Here is a 16,727-nt window from a genome sequence, read left to right as displayed (position 1 = left end):
GTTTGTCCGACTTTCGTATTCATCCACGTCCTGAAAGCGACCACAGGTCTCAGGTGATATCTCTTAACACAAACCCAGTGAAGCACAAACCCGCACCTCCAACGTGTCGGGGAACATATACGGAAAATCTTAAGCGCCTCAAGTGGAGCGAAGACATCAGCCCGTCCATCTTACAGGTATGCATGGAACGTATAAAAAGCGGAAACGAACATGATGCCTCCCCCATTGTAACATGGACGACGCTGTGCACCTACCTGACTAGTTGTTTTCCAGTAAAACAGCAGGCCCAAAGGACAAACCAGTGCTACAAATTTAAACTCTCATTACAGTCAAAGGTACTTAAGAAAGCCAGGAATAATGCCCTGCGGTCACTTGCAAAACACCCTGGGAACAGTGAATGTTTAAATCTCTATCATGCTGCCCAAAAGTCATTCAGGCTGGCGATCATCAAAGACAAACAAAAACACGAAAATCAATTTTGGTGCAAATTGGTGTGGGAGAGTAAGAGCAAAAACCCCAAAAAATTCTGGGCCCTGGTTAACCGCACGAACCCGAGTACCTCAAGCTTTGGATCAGCAAATATACAAGGGTCTGAATGGGCATCATACCTCACAGAACATTTCAGGTCCTCAGAACATCTAGATCCCACAGGAGGTGGCCCGCCAGGAGAGACTGATACCGAGGCCAGCAGTAAGTGGAGTGCACCCACTGAGCTGCCAAGTCCTCTTAATATGGGCTTTCAGGTGTCCCAGGACAGAGTAGCGTCGACTATGACTAAAGCAAGATCAGACGGAGCACCAGGCCCAAATGGCCTACCACAGAACCTCTTTAAATATGATATTCCTTTTTGGTCAGGAACCCTAACAAACCTATTCAACTATGCCCTGAGAACCGCAACTATCCCAGAATCATGGCGGGGTGCAATAATACACCCAATTTATAATTCAGGAACCCGCGCAGCCCCTAACAACTACAGACTCATTGCTCTTTTGGACATTGAGGCTAAGCACTATGCAGGCCTCCTTCTGGAGGACTTAAAGCTATGGGCAAAGGAACACAACCGGATTCCGATGAATCAAACGGGGTTTGTTGCCAATTCAGGGACCATGACAAATCTTCTAGCAGTGTCAACCATTGTCGATAAAGCTCTCTTAACATCTAGGACAGTGCTATGCTGCTTTGTCGATTTCAAAGCAGCATTTGACAGGGTCCCCAGGGCGGCTTTATGGGAAAAACTTAGGAATTGGGGGATCCCTGACAAACTATTGGAGGCAATTATCCAACTTCACTCTCGTACCTGGGTCCGAGTGAAGCTAGGGTCCGGCACGCATCTCTCGCGCAAATTTATGACAACGAGAGGTGTCAAGCAGGGATGCGTCTGGCCCCCCAGCTCTTTAATCTGTTCATAGCAGACTTGTCGTCGACCCTGGATGAAACCAATAGTCATCCTCCAAAGGTGGGAGGCACGGCACTTAGCAATCTGTTATACGCCGATGACCTTGTTCTCTTCAGTCTTACCAGGGTCGGGCTGCAAAGGCTTCTTGACACACTGCTTCGTTATACATTGGTGAACCAATTAGAAGTCAATTTAAAGAAAACTCAAGTAGTTCCCTTTGGGAAGAAACGATATGTTGGAGGTGGGTGGTCCTTTAACAACATAAGCCTCGTGATAGGTCAATCGTATAAATATCTTGGCGTCCACCTGGATTCAAGGGGCAACCTTATAAAACAGCGCCATGAGATAGCAGTTAAAGCCACGACTCTTGCAGTATCTCTAACTAAGCTTTCGAAAAATCTCTCAGGTCCAACTTTTTTGCCCCTCTTGGAAGTCCTGAGAGCGAAAATCGGCCCCACCCTATCATACGGGATAGAGACATTCAAGGGTAAACTGAATACGGCCCTAAACCAACATACCACCAAAATCTATAAAAAGGTCCTCCAGTTGCCAACCTCTGCATCTGCCGCACAGATAAGATTGGAGATGGGGCTACCAAACTATGAGGTTTCCCATATTGGTGTATACCTTAACCTGTGTCACAGGCTGAGGCAGGCTGACCCAGACTCACTAGAATCCTTAGTCTGGCTAGAAATCTCCCAGAAAAACCCAGGAGGAACGTTTGGTCGCCTCTTCAAGGACTATATCCAACAAATGTCAGCAGGAGACCTATGGGCTCTTAACCCTAGTCAGACAGCGTTTAAAACTGCTATCAAAAATGTGTAAGAATGAGATCACTTATTACAGACAAAGGACTCTTTTCAAAACGGAGCCATTCTTGGGCCCTTGTAAACTCCTATAGCCGGCTAGTTCCTGCCGCTTATCTCTCCTGCACATACCCACTGTTTCTAAAACGTAGCTTTATAGCCATTAGAATGGGTGACTGGCGGTTCCTGCAAGACTTACCACCCTGGAGACGCACGGCGGAAGATCTAACATGCAGAGGGTGCGGTACAACAGCCGAAACACTGTTACACGTGGTTTGCCTTTGCCCAGCCTTCAACTCCCAACGCAGGTGCAAACTAAAAGCAGAATGGAACAGGCTGGGCGCTCGAACCAGCAGGCAAGCCATTATTGTGGCCTTGAACCCTGAAAACACTGACTTAAACATAAGACTAACAAAGTTCATTCGGCAAGCATATTGCAATTTTAAGTTAAAGAGGTCCTGTTAAATCCTCCCTCTTATTTTCTCTCTCTTTTATCACTTAACGATCGTTATGATACACGCCAAATTTCTAGAGGGATGAACTGAAAAGAATACGAGCAGTACCCCTAGGAAACTTGGGTCGTCTTTTAAATGTATGATATACAAATCAGTTAGAGTAAAGAAAAAGGAGTGAAGTTCCTTGTATACCAGGTTTTAACTTTTGTATTATATTATTATTATTTTTTTTTCTCCTCTCTTTTTTCTTGGTTTTTATCTTTCTTTTATTACTCTTACTACGGCTGGCTTACCGACTGTTTTGTTGTCTTCATTTTTAACAAGTTGCATATGAAGTTAATTATGTAACCCTCTTTTAAAGATATCTATGTTATATCTAAATAAAGAATTTTTCTACTTTCTACTACATAGCACTGACATTTAGTGAAATGCGACCCAACTATGCGGACACTCATGACCAGGACATCACTGATTACATATAGGGAGGCTTGCGTGAGGAGAGATCAACTTGTATAGAGTGACATCTCAAAGGAAAGGGAGTCAGGGGAAAACCAAAAGCAGCTTTTACTAAATGCAAAAAATGTGAGTCAATATGAAAACATAATGAGTTTTATTCACCTTGTAGGAAAAACATCAATGTTAAAAGGAGCATTGCATATAGGAGTGAATAAGTGCCAAATGTATAAATTGGCGGTATATGCAATCCATCACAATGATGACAGGTTAAATGTATCACCAATACGAAGGTCCGCCTGCCCCATTCAAATAACAGCAGACCTTCAGCTTGGCCACAGTGGTGAGTACGGTCTCCACTGTGGCCAAACGTTTCTGACAGCCCATACTTCGCAGGGCCATCAGAGAAATAGCTACATGTCCTCCTGACCTATTTAGGCAGACATGTAGCAAGTTTTTTACTGTAAATCCTGGTAGTAAAGAACATTAAAAGTATTGTGCTCCCTCTGCCCTGGGAGAAGACTCACATGATGAGGGAAGCATTATATCTCTTCTTTTCAGAAAGAAAATCCTGTCTTGGAATTTTCGTTTTGAAAAGAATGCTGTTTGCTACAAGTCTGCACCCTTCCGATGCAGCCCTGAAGCAAACAGTAAAATGATTTGGCAAGAACCACTGCAGCTGCAGTTCCTTTAAATACCTTTATAAATGACTAGCAGCCCGTCCCGACGTTGTCCGGGTATGAATTGCTGCCGGCCAGTAGTATATTGTTTTGTAGGATTTCGATTTGATAGCATTTCCTATCTGTGACAGGCCTGTGAAACGCTCCGATTCACAGTGCTCTGCTGATGCACTTAAGAGTGCGCGTTCAGTAGTGTATGAACTCGAGTTTCCCTACTTTATTACTTTATTTTTCCTTGCAATATTATATAGCACGAACTCGACAACATGGCATGAGCACACTTTACATTACAGAAGAACACATTCATTTGTGGTAGGCACGGGGAGACAAAGCGATTTGCCTGGAATCACAGGATGTTGAGCTGATACCGAGATTCGCACGTAGCTCCCCAGCTCTAAAGTTCGCAAATTGTAGGACTTGTGGTGGGAGGTGTGTCTAAAAGTGTATGTCGGTGCTGGCCATCAATGAGAGAGACCTGTGCATTTTTCAAATCGGTGGTGAAAAAATATGAGTATGTTGCTGGAGATGTGGGCCGCCGTGCCACCAATGTACTTACCGGGGGAGGGTAAACACCCATTATTCCGCAACTTTCTTTCCGCATACCATCATTCCGCATACTTTAATTACGAAGGTACCATAACTCCGCAATGCCATTATAGCGCATGGCATTACATTTTATATGCTTTTACCACGCATACATTTACAACGAAGTTCGTTGTAAATGCATGAATGGTAAAAACATGTTTTTTTTTAAATGTTTGGATAAGGTAAGTATGGGTATAAGGGTATATGTTTTGGGGTACTGAGGTATATGTTTTGGGGTGTTTGGGTATTTTAAGGGTTCAGATATAGTTTTGGGTTATGGGGTACAGGGGTAGTTTTAGGGTTTAGGGATAGATATGGGTTTTGGGGTACAGGGGTATTTTCAGGGTTCAGGGCTAGGTTTGGGTTTTGGGGTATAGGGGTATTTTTAGGGTTCAGGGGTAGGTTTGGGTTTTGGGGTACAGGGGTATTTTAACCCCTTCCATGCTCATGACGAGCTCAGCTCATCATGAGGCACACTGGAGCTGTGCTTATGACGAGCTGACCTTGTCATGAACAATGGGATTATCAATCAATCAGCACAGGAGGGGAAAAGTCATAGCAGCCAAGGTGTTAAGGGTTCAGGGCTAGGGTTGTGTTTTGGGGTACAGGGGTATTTTTAGGGTTCAGGGCTAGGTTTGGGTTTTGGGGTACAGGGGTATTTTAGGGTTCAGGGGTAGGTTTGCGTTTTGGGGTACAGGGGTATTTTTAGGGTTCAGGGGTAGGTTTGGGTTTTGAGGTACAGGGGTATTTATAGGGTTCAGGGCTAGGTTTGGGTTTTGGGGTACAGGGGTATTTTTAGGGTTTAGTGATAGGTTTGGGTTTTGGGGTACAGGGTATATTTATAGGGTTAAGATGGGTTAGTGTGTAAGGGTGTTAGGGTATTTTAAGGGGTACGGGTGGGTTATGATTATGGGGTGCAGGGGTATTTAAAGGGAGCAGGGTGGACACCCGGAGATGGAATGTACAGAACCTGGGAAGAAAAAACAATAAAATATTGGGCACAACGCTCGCTTTTTTTTCCCGTAATCCCACGCCCCACACACGCCCACACCCCCAGCACACGCCCACAGCACACGATATGAGACATGGCATGAAGGGCGGAACGTACCACACGCCCCCAGCGTTTGTCACGCCCCCAGCACACGCCCACAGCACAACGCCGACAAGGGACTACTTTGCTGGCATGGTTCTTTTACCTTTTAAATGTATATGGTGGGCGTCTGCATAGCCTATATCCTTCTGCTGCAACTGCCCTTTCCAACGCTGTATTGGGTGTTGTGATTTGTGCTGTGGTTCCTGAGATTACCCGCCTCAAAGGTTTGGGCTCTCTCTTTATTATATTAGTATAGATTGCCATCTTTGGGGTCATTTAGAAATTAAGTTATTTGCCTCTCCACCACGGGGACAGAGTAATGAAATCTGAGCCTATGTTATTTATATGCTGCAATGTTCTTGCTCCAAAGTATTTATAGTGGGTACAACATTAGCCGTGTACAAGAGAAGTATGCATTATCAAAGAGCTATAAGATGGAAATATTTATTTCATTTTATTTATTTTTGAAGCTTTTAGAGCGCGCGGCTACCCTCAATGAGGGTGTCCAGGCACTACAGGAGACAATGGGCCACGGGAGAGGTCTCGCGCAACTAAAGATTGGAAAACAGCCAGGTTTTCAGTTTGCCTCGAAACAATGGTTCCGATGTAATGAGCCGAAGGCCCAATGGGAGGCTGTTCCAGACTTCTGCGGTCACCACAGCAAAGGCTCTGCCCCCCGTTCTAGAACGGCAAAAACGAGGGGTACAGAGAAGCTGGAGATGATTAGATCTGAGGGCTCGGGTTGTGTGGACAGGTTTAAGCCATTTTCTCAGATAGACCAGACCAAGGTCATTAAGGGCCCTGAAGGCAAAGACCAGCGCTTTGAATTGAAGGCGACAGGTAACTGGCAGCCAGTGTAACTTCACCAAGTACAGAGTAATAGAATGACGATAAGGGATGTTACAAATCAATCTGGCTGCTGCATTCTGCACAATCTGCAGCCGCTTGATCAGGTAAGCTGGAGCTCCAACATACATGCTGTTAGAATAATCAAGGTGAGAGGTGATTAAGGCATGTATGACGGTCCTACGGGAATCAAGGGGGAGAAACTTTAGAATATTCCTGATCATGCAGAGTTTACAAAAGCATGCTGGGGTAACTTTATTGATTTGGCTTTTGCAAGACAGGTCGCTGTCGGATTGAAAACCCAAATTACGAGCTGTTTGGACTGGAACTGGAGGGGGGTTTAACTCCGATGGCCACCACAATATAGAGGGGAGTGGAGAACTTTGTTTGAAGAATTAGACCTCTGTCTTATCCGTATTAAGTTTGAGGGTGTTAGTATTCATCCAACGGGAGATGTTAGTAAGGCAGCCTCGAAATTTAGACAGGCTGCCGTCAGAGTGATCTCTAAAGGAGAAAACGAGCTGAGTGTCATCAGCATAAGAGATCACTACGACCCCCAGGATTCAACCACTTCCGCTAAAGGAGTAAGGTAGATATTGAAGAAAAGAGGACTAAGTGCGGAGCCCTGGGAGACCCCGCAAAGCAGAGGTTTTTCTTCAGAAACAAAAGGCCGGAGGAGGACCTGCTGCAATCTACCCATCAGATAACATCTGAACCAGGCCAGAGGAGTATCTAATAGAATGTCATGGGAATCGGTATCAAAAGATTCCAGCTAAGATTGCCAAATAATCCCCCCCCCCAAAAAAGTCCATGGGGGATGAGAAAATAAGTAAATAAATATATTCTGCCTCTATGAGATTGATTCAGATTGACAGGGAAAAGGAGCAAAGTAGATCAGAGTACAGGTATATGATACAATATAATACACTATGATAACATTTATAAAGCATGCAGCTGCTACCAAAGAAGTATCCAGCGCTAGCCGCCAAATTGTATAAGAGAAGAAGACTAGTTAAACCTCAACAGAAAGTTTATGCATCAAAAAGAGAAGTCTTTAGCAGTTTGTGAAGAAATTATTCGGAAGGAGCAAAGCGTAGGGTCATGGGCAATGGGTTCCAGAGTTTGGTGGCAAAAAAGGAGCAACCTCCTCTTCTTTCTTTGTGGACCCTGGGAACGCAAAGATGGTTTTGCGCATTGGAGCACAATAATATTTTATCATCTATTATCATATTAAAGTATACCAAGGAGTGTAAACATTGGTGAAGAGATGTATGTATCATTCATAACAGAAATGTGTTTGATTGTCTTTTCTGAGCAGAAAATCATATTTTGGAAAAGTATTTTTATATGTGGTATAAAATATATTTTAAATTTGTGTTCGTCTACTGAATTGCTTTTCTAGACTACAGGATCCTATGGAACAGTACCCGAGGTGGGACATCTTTACAATCTTTAAAGGATTATGAAAGACTGTATATCTTTTGTACATTATTTGCTCAAAAAGTGTTTGATGAAAGGATTTTAGGAATGCAAAATGTAAAATGAATGTAGTAGCCAAGATAGTTTTGTTTTTGTTAGATATGTAAATGTGTCTTTGTGTGTATATACACGAGATATGTATGTGTGTGTATGTATGTCTAAACATGTGAGTGTATACGTAGGTGTGTGTGTGTGTGTGTGTGTATATATGTACATTATATATATATATATATGTGTGTGTGTATGTGTGCTTACCTAAATACATATATGATATATATATATATATATTGAGAGAGACGTGTGTGCGTGTATGTGTGTGGGTGTGTGTGTGTGACTATATAGCCCCAAAGTCTTACCAGATCCCATGCTCAATTAGCAGCAGTGCACTGTCGATGTGAGATTTAAATCAACATTGCAAGTTTCAATCTGATAAGTAAAAGGTGCACCCGAAGTTGCTTACCACAGATTTACACAGCTGATAGATCCTTGGAAAATGTGCGCAGGTGGCCTGGACAACACTTACACATTTTGGTGATCTGGTCACTTATAGTGTGCATTTTCCTTGCAGGATGGAAACTTGCAATGTTGATTATATATTTAATCAACATTGGAAGTTTCCATCCAGCAAGTAAAACGCTAGAACATTCACAAACTGACAGCCACATCTCGACTCAATGGTTCAGCCAAGACGCAGATGTCTGTTCATGACTAGGACAATATTTATTACATATAGATAGGATTGCTTGAGGACAGAACAACTTGTATGGAGTGACTTCACAAAGGAAAAGGAGGCAGAGTAAAACCAAAAGCAGGTTCTACTAGATGCAATAAATGTAAGGCGTGCTGTCAATATGAAAACATAATGAGTTTTCTTCACCTTTTTGGAAAAATATCAATGCTAAAAGGAGCATTTCATATAGGAGTGATTAAATGACAAATGTAGTAAGTGATCGTAGATGCATTCCATCACAATTATGATATGTTATAAATACCACCAATACAAGGGCCGCATGCCCCATTTAAATAACAGCAGACATTCAGCTTGGCTACAGCGGAGAGTACTGTCTCCACTGTGGCCAAACTCCTCTGACAGCCCTTACTTCCCTGGGCCATCCAAGAAATAGCTTAATGTCTTCCAGACCTATTTAGGCAGACGTGTAGTATTATTTTACTGTAAATTATTATAGTAAAGAACATTAAAAGTATTGTGCTCCCTCTGCCCTGGGAGAAAACTCACATGATGAGGGAAGAATTATATTTCTTCTTTTAAAAAAGAAAATCCTGTTTTGCGATTTTTGTTTTGAAAAGAATACTGTTTGCTACAAGGCTGCATTCTTCTGATGCATCCCTGTAGCAAAAAGTCAAATGCTTTGGCAGGAATCACTGCGGCGGCAGTTCCTTTCAATACCTTTATAAATGACTAGCAGCCCATCCCGACGTTGTCCGGGTATGAATTGCTGCCGGCCAGTAGTATATTGTTTTGTAGGATTTTGTTTTGATAGCATTTCTTATATGTGACAGGCCTGTGAAACGCTCCTATTCACAGTGCACTGCTGATGCACTTAAGAGTGCGCGTTCAGTAGTGTGTGTACTCGAGTTTCCCTACTTTATAACTTTATTTTTCCTTGCAATATTATATAGCGCGAACTCGACAACATGTCATGAGCACAATTTACATTACAGAAGAACACATTCATGTGTGGTAGGCACGGGGAGACAAAGCGATTTGCCTGGAATCACAGGATGTTGAGCTGATACCGAGATTCGCACGTAGCTCCCCAGCTCTAAAGTTCGCAATTGTAGAACTTGTGGCGGGAGGTGTGTCTAAAAGTGTATGTCGGTGCTGGCCATCAATGAGAGAGACCTGTGCATTTTTCAAATCGGTGGTGAAAAAATATGAGTATGTTGCTGGAGATGTGGACCGCCGTGCCACAAATGTACTTACCGGGGGAGGGTAAACACCCATTATTCCGTAACTTTCTTTCCGCATACCATCACTCCGCATACTTTAATTACGAAAGTACCATGACTCCGCAATGCCATTATAGCGCATGGCATTACATTTTATATGCTTTTACCACGCATACATTTACAACGAAATTCGTTGTAAATGCATGAATGGTAAAAGCATGTTTTTTTAAATGTTTGGATAAGGTAAGTATGGGTATAGGGGTATATGTTTTGGGGTACTGAGGTATATGTTTTGGGGTGTTTGGGTATTTTAAGGGTTTGGATATAGTTTTGGGTTAAGGGATACAGGGGTAGTTTTAGGGTTTAGGGATAGCTATGGGTTTTGGGGTACAGGGGTATTTTTAGGGTTCAGGGCTAGGTTTGGGTTTTGTGGTATAGGGGTATTTTTAGGGTTCAGGGGTAGGTTTGGGTTTTGGGGTACAGGTGTATTTTAAGGGTTCAGGGCTAGGTTTGGGTTTTGGGGTACAGGGGTATTTTTAGGGTTCAGGGCTAGGTTTGGGTTTTGGGGTACAGGGGTATTTTAGGATTCAGGGGTAGGTTTGGGTTTTGGGGTACAGGGTTATTTTTATGGTTCAGGGCTAGATTTGGGTTTTGGGGTACAGGGGTATTTTTAGGGTGCAGGGGTAGGTTTGGGTTTTGGGGTGCAGGGGTATTTTAGGGTTCAGGGCTAGGTTTGGGTTTTGGGGTACAGGGGTGTTTTAAGGGTTTAGGGATTGGATGGGTTTTGGGGTACAGGGTATATTTATAGGGTTAAGATGGGTTAGTGTTTAAGGGTGTTGGGGTATTTTAAGGAGTACGGGTGGGTTATGATTATGGGGTGCAGGGGTATTTAAAGGGAGCAGGGTGGACACCCAGAGCTGGAATGTACAGAACCTGGGAAGAAAAAACAATGAAATATTGGGCACAACGCTCGCTTTGTTTTCCTGTAATCCCATGCCCCACACACGCCCACGCCCCCAGCACACACCCACAGCACACGATATGAGACATGGCATGAAGGGCGGGATGTATCACACAACCCCAGCGTTTGTCACGCCCCAGCACACGCCCACAGCACAACGCCGACACGCCCACAAGGGACTACTTTGCTGGCATGGTTCTTATACCTTTTGAATGTATATGGTGGGCGTCTGTATAGCCTATGTCCTTCTGCTGCAGCTGCCCTTTCCAACGCTGTATTGGGTGTTGTGATTTGTGCTGTGGTTCCTGAGATTACCCGCCGCAAAGATTTGGGCTCTCTCTTTATTATATTAGTATAGATATAGATTGCCAGCATGGTGGTCATTTATACATTAGGTTGTTGGCCTATTCACCATGGGGACAGAGTAATTACATCTGAGCCTATGTTATTTATAGGATGCAATGTTCTTGCTCCAAAGTATATATAGGGAGTACAACATTATCGGTGTACAGGAGAATATTGTAGTGTCAAAGAGCTATTAGAAAGAAAGCCTCCATCTACCAGGCTGCCAGATAATCCCTGCCCCCCAAAAAATGTCAGTGGGAGATGAGAAAATAAGTAAATAAATATATTCTGCCCCTGGGAGATTGATACAGAGTGACAGGGAAAAGGAGCTAAGTAGATTAGAGTCCAGGTCTATCAGACAATATAATACAATATGATAAAATATATAAACCATGCAGCTGCTGCCAAAGAAGTGTCCAGCACTAGCTGCCCAATTGTATAAGAGTAGAAGATTATTTAAACCTCAATAGAAAGTCTATGCATCAAAAAGAGAAGTCTTCAGCAGTTTGAAGAAATGATTCGGAAGGAGCGAAATGCAGGGTCCTAGGCAATGGGTTCCAGAGTTTGGTGGTCAGAAAAGAAAAGGACCAACCTCCTCTTCTTGCCTTGTGGACCCTTCGAATGCAAAGATGTTTTTTGCGCATTGGAGCGCAATGATCTTTTATCATCTATTATCATATGAATGAATACCAAGGAGTTTATACATTGGTGAAGAGATGAATGTTTCATTCATAACAGATATGTGTTTGGTTTTCTTTTTCGAGTAGAGAATCATATTTTGGAGAAGTATTTTTACACGTGATTTTAAATATACTTAAAATTCCTGTTTGTCTACTGAATTGCTTTTCTAGACTCCAGGATCCTATGGAGAAGTAGCTGAGGTGGGACATCTTTACAATCTTTAAAGGATTATGAAAGACTGTATATCTTTTGTACATTATTTGCTCAAAATGTGTTTAATGATAGGGTTATGGGAATGCAAAATGTAAAATGAATGTATTATCCCATGGTGGTTTTGTTTTTGTTAGATATGTAAATATGTCTGTGTGTGTATATACATAGATATGTGTGTGTATATGTGTAAAAATGTGAGTGTATATATGTGTGTGTGTGTGTATACATATATATGTGTGTGTGTGTGTGTGTGCTCATCTAAATACATATATATATATATATATATATATATATAGAGATATATATATATATATATAGAGAGATAGATGTATGTGTGTGTGCATGTGTGTAGATGTGTGTGTGTGTGTGTGTAACTACATAGCCCCAAAGTCTTACCAGGTCCCATGCTCAATTGGCAGCGGTGCACTGTCGGTGTGATATTTAAATCAACATTGTAAGTTTCAATCTGATAAGGAAAACATGCACCCCAAGTTGCTTTCCACACATTTATGCATCTGATAGACCCATGGAAAATGTGATCTGGTGGCACCGAAAACACTTACTCATTTTGGTGATCTGGTCACCCTGGTCACAGATAGAAGTGTGCATGTTCCTTGCTGGATGGAAACTTGCAATGTTCATTATATATTTAATCAACATTGCAAGTTTCCATCCAGCACAGAAAATGCTATAACGTTCACAGACAGCCCCATCTCGAATCAATAGTTGAGCCAAGATGCAGATGTCTGTTTGTGAAAAAAGACTCTCCATAAAAAAGTCTGCATGAGGTAAAGGATCTGGCTAAAAGGGGATTGGCCAGAAAAGTACAAAGTAGGGATGGAGCTTGGCTGTATTGGAGTATTGAGATCTTGGTGAAGACGCCCCTATAAGCTAAAAAGCTGAGAACGGCTGCTGCTTGGCCACTTAATGGGATTGAGTATCTGGAGGTAAAGGGTGTGCATAGTATGGGCATGACCACCTAATAGGGCTTGGATGTCTGAAGGGAGAGGACTGTCTGTGATGATTTATTTGCAAGGTGTGAGGTGTGTATAGTAGTGGTTTTGACACAAAATGGGGTTTGTGTATCTGTAGAGGACGTTTGTGCACAGTAGCTTTGACACCAAATGGGGTTTGGTATTTGGAGGGAGTGGGTTCTCAGGCAAAAAATTCAGTACAAGTCAAAGGCTGTGCCTAGAAGGGTTTGTTCACTTAATTGAGCTTAGGGTATAAGTAGGAGAGGCAATACTGACTAATTGGGCTTGGCTGTCTGGATGGAGTTGGTTCTCCTTGAAGACTGTTGCGCAATGCAAAAGATGTGCATAGTATAAGCTTGGCCATCTAATGGAACTAGTGTGTCTTGAGATGATGGATATACGTAGTAGGGAATTGGCCACCAAAAAAGGGGGCTGTGAGAGGCAGGGGCTTGATCACATAATGGAGCTAAGTTGTCTGGTGGAAGTGGGTACTCCATAAAGGTTTCTGGACAAGAGGAAGCCAGTGTTTAATGGGGGTTTCACCGCTTAATGGGGCTTGAGTATCTGGAAGTATAAACGTACGGTCATAGACAATGGGTTCCAGAGTTTTGTGGCAAAAAAGGAACAAACTCCTCTTCATGCCTTGTGGAGCCCGGGAACGCAAAGATGTTTTTGCGCATTGGAGCACAATGATCTTTCATCATCTATTATCTTATTAATGTATACCAAGGAATGTAAACTTTGGTGAAGAAATGTATGTATATTTCATAACAGAAATGTGTTTGGTTGTCTTTTCTGAGGAGAGAATCATATATTATATGTGGTTTGAAATATATTTTAAATGTGTGTTTGTCTCCTGAATTGCTTTTCTAGACTCAAGGATCATATGGAAAAGCACCTGAGGTGGGACATCTTTACAATCTTTAAAGGATTATCAAAGACTTTATATCTTTTGTTCATTATTTGCTCAAAAAGGGTTTGATGAAAGGATTATGGGAATTCAAAATGTAAAATGAACATAGGCACCCAAAATGGTTTTGTTTTTGTTAGAAACGTAAATGTGTCTTTGTATGTATATACATAGTTATGAATGTGTCTGTATGTATGTGTAAACATGTGAGTGTATATGTATGTGTGTGTGTATATATATATATATATATGTGTGTGTGTGTATGTGTGTGTGCTTATCTAAGTACATATATATATATTGAGAGAGACTTGTGTGCGTGTATGTGTGTGGGTAACTATATAGCCCAAAGTCTTACCAGGTCCCATGCTCAATTGGCAGCAGTGTACAGTCGGTGTGAGATTTAAATCAACATTGCAAGTTTCAATTTGATAAGTAAAACGTGCACCCCAAGTTGCTTATTACAGATTTATACAGCTGATAGACAAATGGTAAATGTGTGCGGGTGGCACGAACAACACTTGACACATTTTGGGGATCTGGTCACCCTGGTCACAGATAGAAGTATGCATTTTCCTTGCTGAATGGAAACTTGCAATGTTGATTGTATATTTAATCAACATTGCAAGTTTCCATCCACCAAGGAAAACGCTAGAACGTTCACAAACAGACAGCCGCATCTCAACTCAACGGTTGCGCCAAGACGCAGATGTCTGTTTGTGAAAAAAGACTCTCTATAAAAAGCATCTGCAAAAGGTAAAGGATGTGCCTACAAGGGGATTGACCAGAGAATTACAAAGTAGGGCTGGAGCTTGGCTGTATTGGAGTAGTGAAATCTCGGTGAAGACGTCTGTACAAGGTAAAACACTGAGAATGGCTGCTGCTTGGCCTCTTAATGGGATTTGATATCTGGATGCAAAGGGTGTGCATAGTATGGGCATGACCACCTAATGGGGCTTGGATGTCTGAAGGCAGTGGGCTTTCTGTGACAATTTCTTTGCAAGGTGCAAGATGTGTGTATTAATGGTTTCAACACATAATGGGGTTTGTGTATCTGTAGAGGAAGTTAGTGCCTAGTAGCTTTACCACCAAATGTTGTTTAGTATTTTGAGGGGGTGGGTTCTCCAGGAATAAATTCAGTACAAGTCAGAGGTTGTGCCTAGTAAGGGTATGTTCACTTAATTGAGCTTAGGGTATAAGTAGGAGGAGCTTGGCCGACTAATGGGGCTTGGCTGTCTGGACAGAGTGAGCTCTCCTTGAAGACTGTTGCGCACTAAAGTTGTGCATAGTATAAACTTGGCCACCTAATGGAACAAGTGTGTCTTGAGGTGATGGATCTGCATAGTAGGGAATCGGCCACCAAAAGATGGCCTTCCATGAAGACTTCTGTATAAAGGAAAGGCTCTGAGTGGCAGGGGCTTGATCACATAATGGAGCTTAGTTGTCTGGTGGGATTGGGTACTCCATGAAGTTTTCTGTACAAGAGGAAGCCAGTGCTTAATGGGGGTTTCTCCACTTAATGAGGCTTAGGTATCTGAAGGTAAAAGTATGTTGTGCATGCTAATGGGACTTGGCCGTCTGGAGTGAGTGGGCTCTCAATGATGATTTATGCATGAGGGGAATGATGTGCATAGTAAGGGCATGGCCACCTAATGGGGTCTAGCTGTCTTGATGGGGTGTGCTCTCCTGGAAGACATTTGTAACAGGTGAAGTCTCTGCACAGTAGCAGGTTGGCTGGGTGATGGGTTTGGGTGTTTTTGAGGATTGGTCTCTCCAGAAAGTCTTCTGAACACATTCAAGGCTATGCGCAGATCAAGCTTTGCCACCCAATGAGGCTTGGGTGTCCGGTGGAGCTCATCTCTCTGTAAAGATTTCTCACAAGATGATGGCCATGATAAAAAGAGTGTTCACAGTGGGATTTGGGTGACTGGATGAGTAGGCTCTTCATAAAAACGTCTGTACAAGATGAAGTCGGGTCTGGTGGCTCAGTGGACTAATGCGCCCATTGGACCTCATGGTCACAGGTTCAAATCCTGTGTTTGACCTCATGGTCACAGGTTCAAATCCCTGTGGGTCCACTCAGCGTTTCATTGATCTGAGGTCGATAAAATTAGTACCGTTGGGTAACAATAAACATCTGTTATTCAGCGCCAAGACACCTACGGGTAATCATGCGCTTTACAAATAATTATGTTATGTAAGTCTGTGTTTAGTAAGGGCATGACCTCCTAATGGGATTGAGTGCCTTGATGTGTAGGGTATCTATATTTGAGACCAAGCCAAGTGGTCATTCACCTTAAAGACTTCTGCACAAGGTGGAAGCTGTATGTAGTAGGGAATTGAGTGTCTATCTAAGGACCCGATGCTACTTATACCTATTCAAACGGCAAGGAAAATACCATTGTAAATAACAAATCAGTTAATATTCTAATTTTCATTATATGACATAATTGCAACATGATACTGAAAAAGGCTAATTAATCACTCATGAATAATGAAAAAAATACTTTTATTAGTACAAATTATCTAAAACGGTATGATGCATCCTGCCTGTAATATTTAGGCCTGGGCAGCGAACTCCGCTTGCTGAGTTTGAGGAGTTTTCTACACTCGGCGCTTCGCGAAACTTGCGGAGTGCAGAAAACTCATGAACAGTTATTGCGCTAGCTACAGCCCGGGTAGAAACGGCAGTTTGAATTGAACTCCGCCATTTGCGAAACTCTGCAGAGTTTTTTTGCCAAGGCTTGGTAATGTTACATGGCAAAACTTAGAAACACAAAGAAAGACAAGACATATGCACCATTGAATAAATGTCTCTCAATGAACAACTATAAACAAACTATTGTTTCATGTATATTGCTTCGACAATAGAACTAATGTAGGAATAGTATTGCAGAATAAGTCAAATTAGTCATACAATGAAAACCGTGAATGTCTAAATA

The 16,727-nt window shown here is 42.4% G+C and overlaps 1 long non-coding RNA gene across 1 annotated transcript in view; it reads left to right on the top strand.

Annotated features, from left to right (window-relative positions):
• The window catches only part of LOC144772086 (uncharacterized), a 77,714-nt gene that overhangs the window by 43,135 nt on the left and 17,852 nt on the right, over nucleotides 1-16,727 (top strand). Inside the window, exons 3-5 of the long non-coding RNA XR_013599640.1 lie at nucleotides 7,717-7,746; nucleotides 11,862-11,891; nucleotides 13,752-13,781. This is a non-coding gene — a long non-coding RNA (uncharacterized LOC144772086). The remainder of the gene's footprint in view (nucleotides 1-7,716; nucleotides 7,747-11,861; nucleotides 11,892-13,751; nucleotides 13,782-16,727) is intronic.

The sequence above is a fragment of the Lissotriton helveticus genome, chromosome 8 (genome assembly GCF_964261635.1).
Source record: "Lissotriton helveticus chromosome 8, aLisHel1.1, whole genome shotgun sequence".
Classification (NCBI taxonomy): domain Eukaryota; kingdom Metazoa; phylum Chordata; class Amphibia; order Caudata; family Salamandridae; genus Lissotriton; species Lissotriton helveticus.
This window is presented reverse-complemented; position numbering and strand designations above follow the sequence as displayed.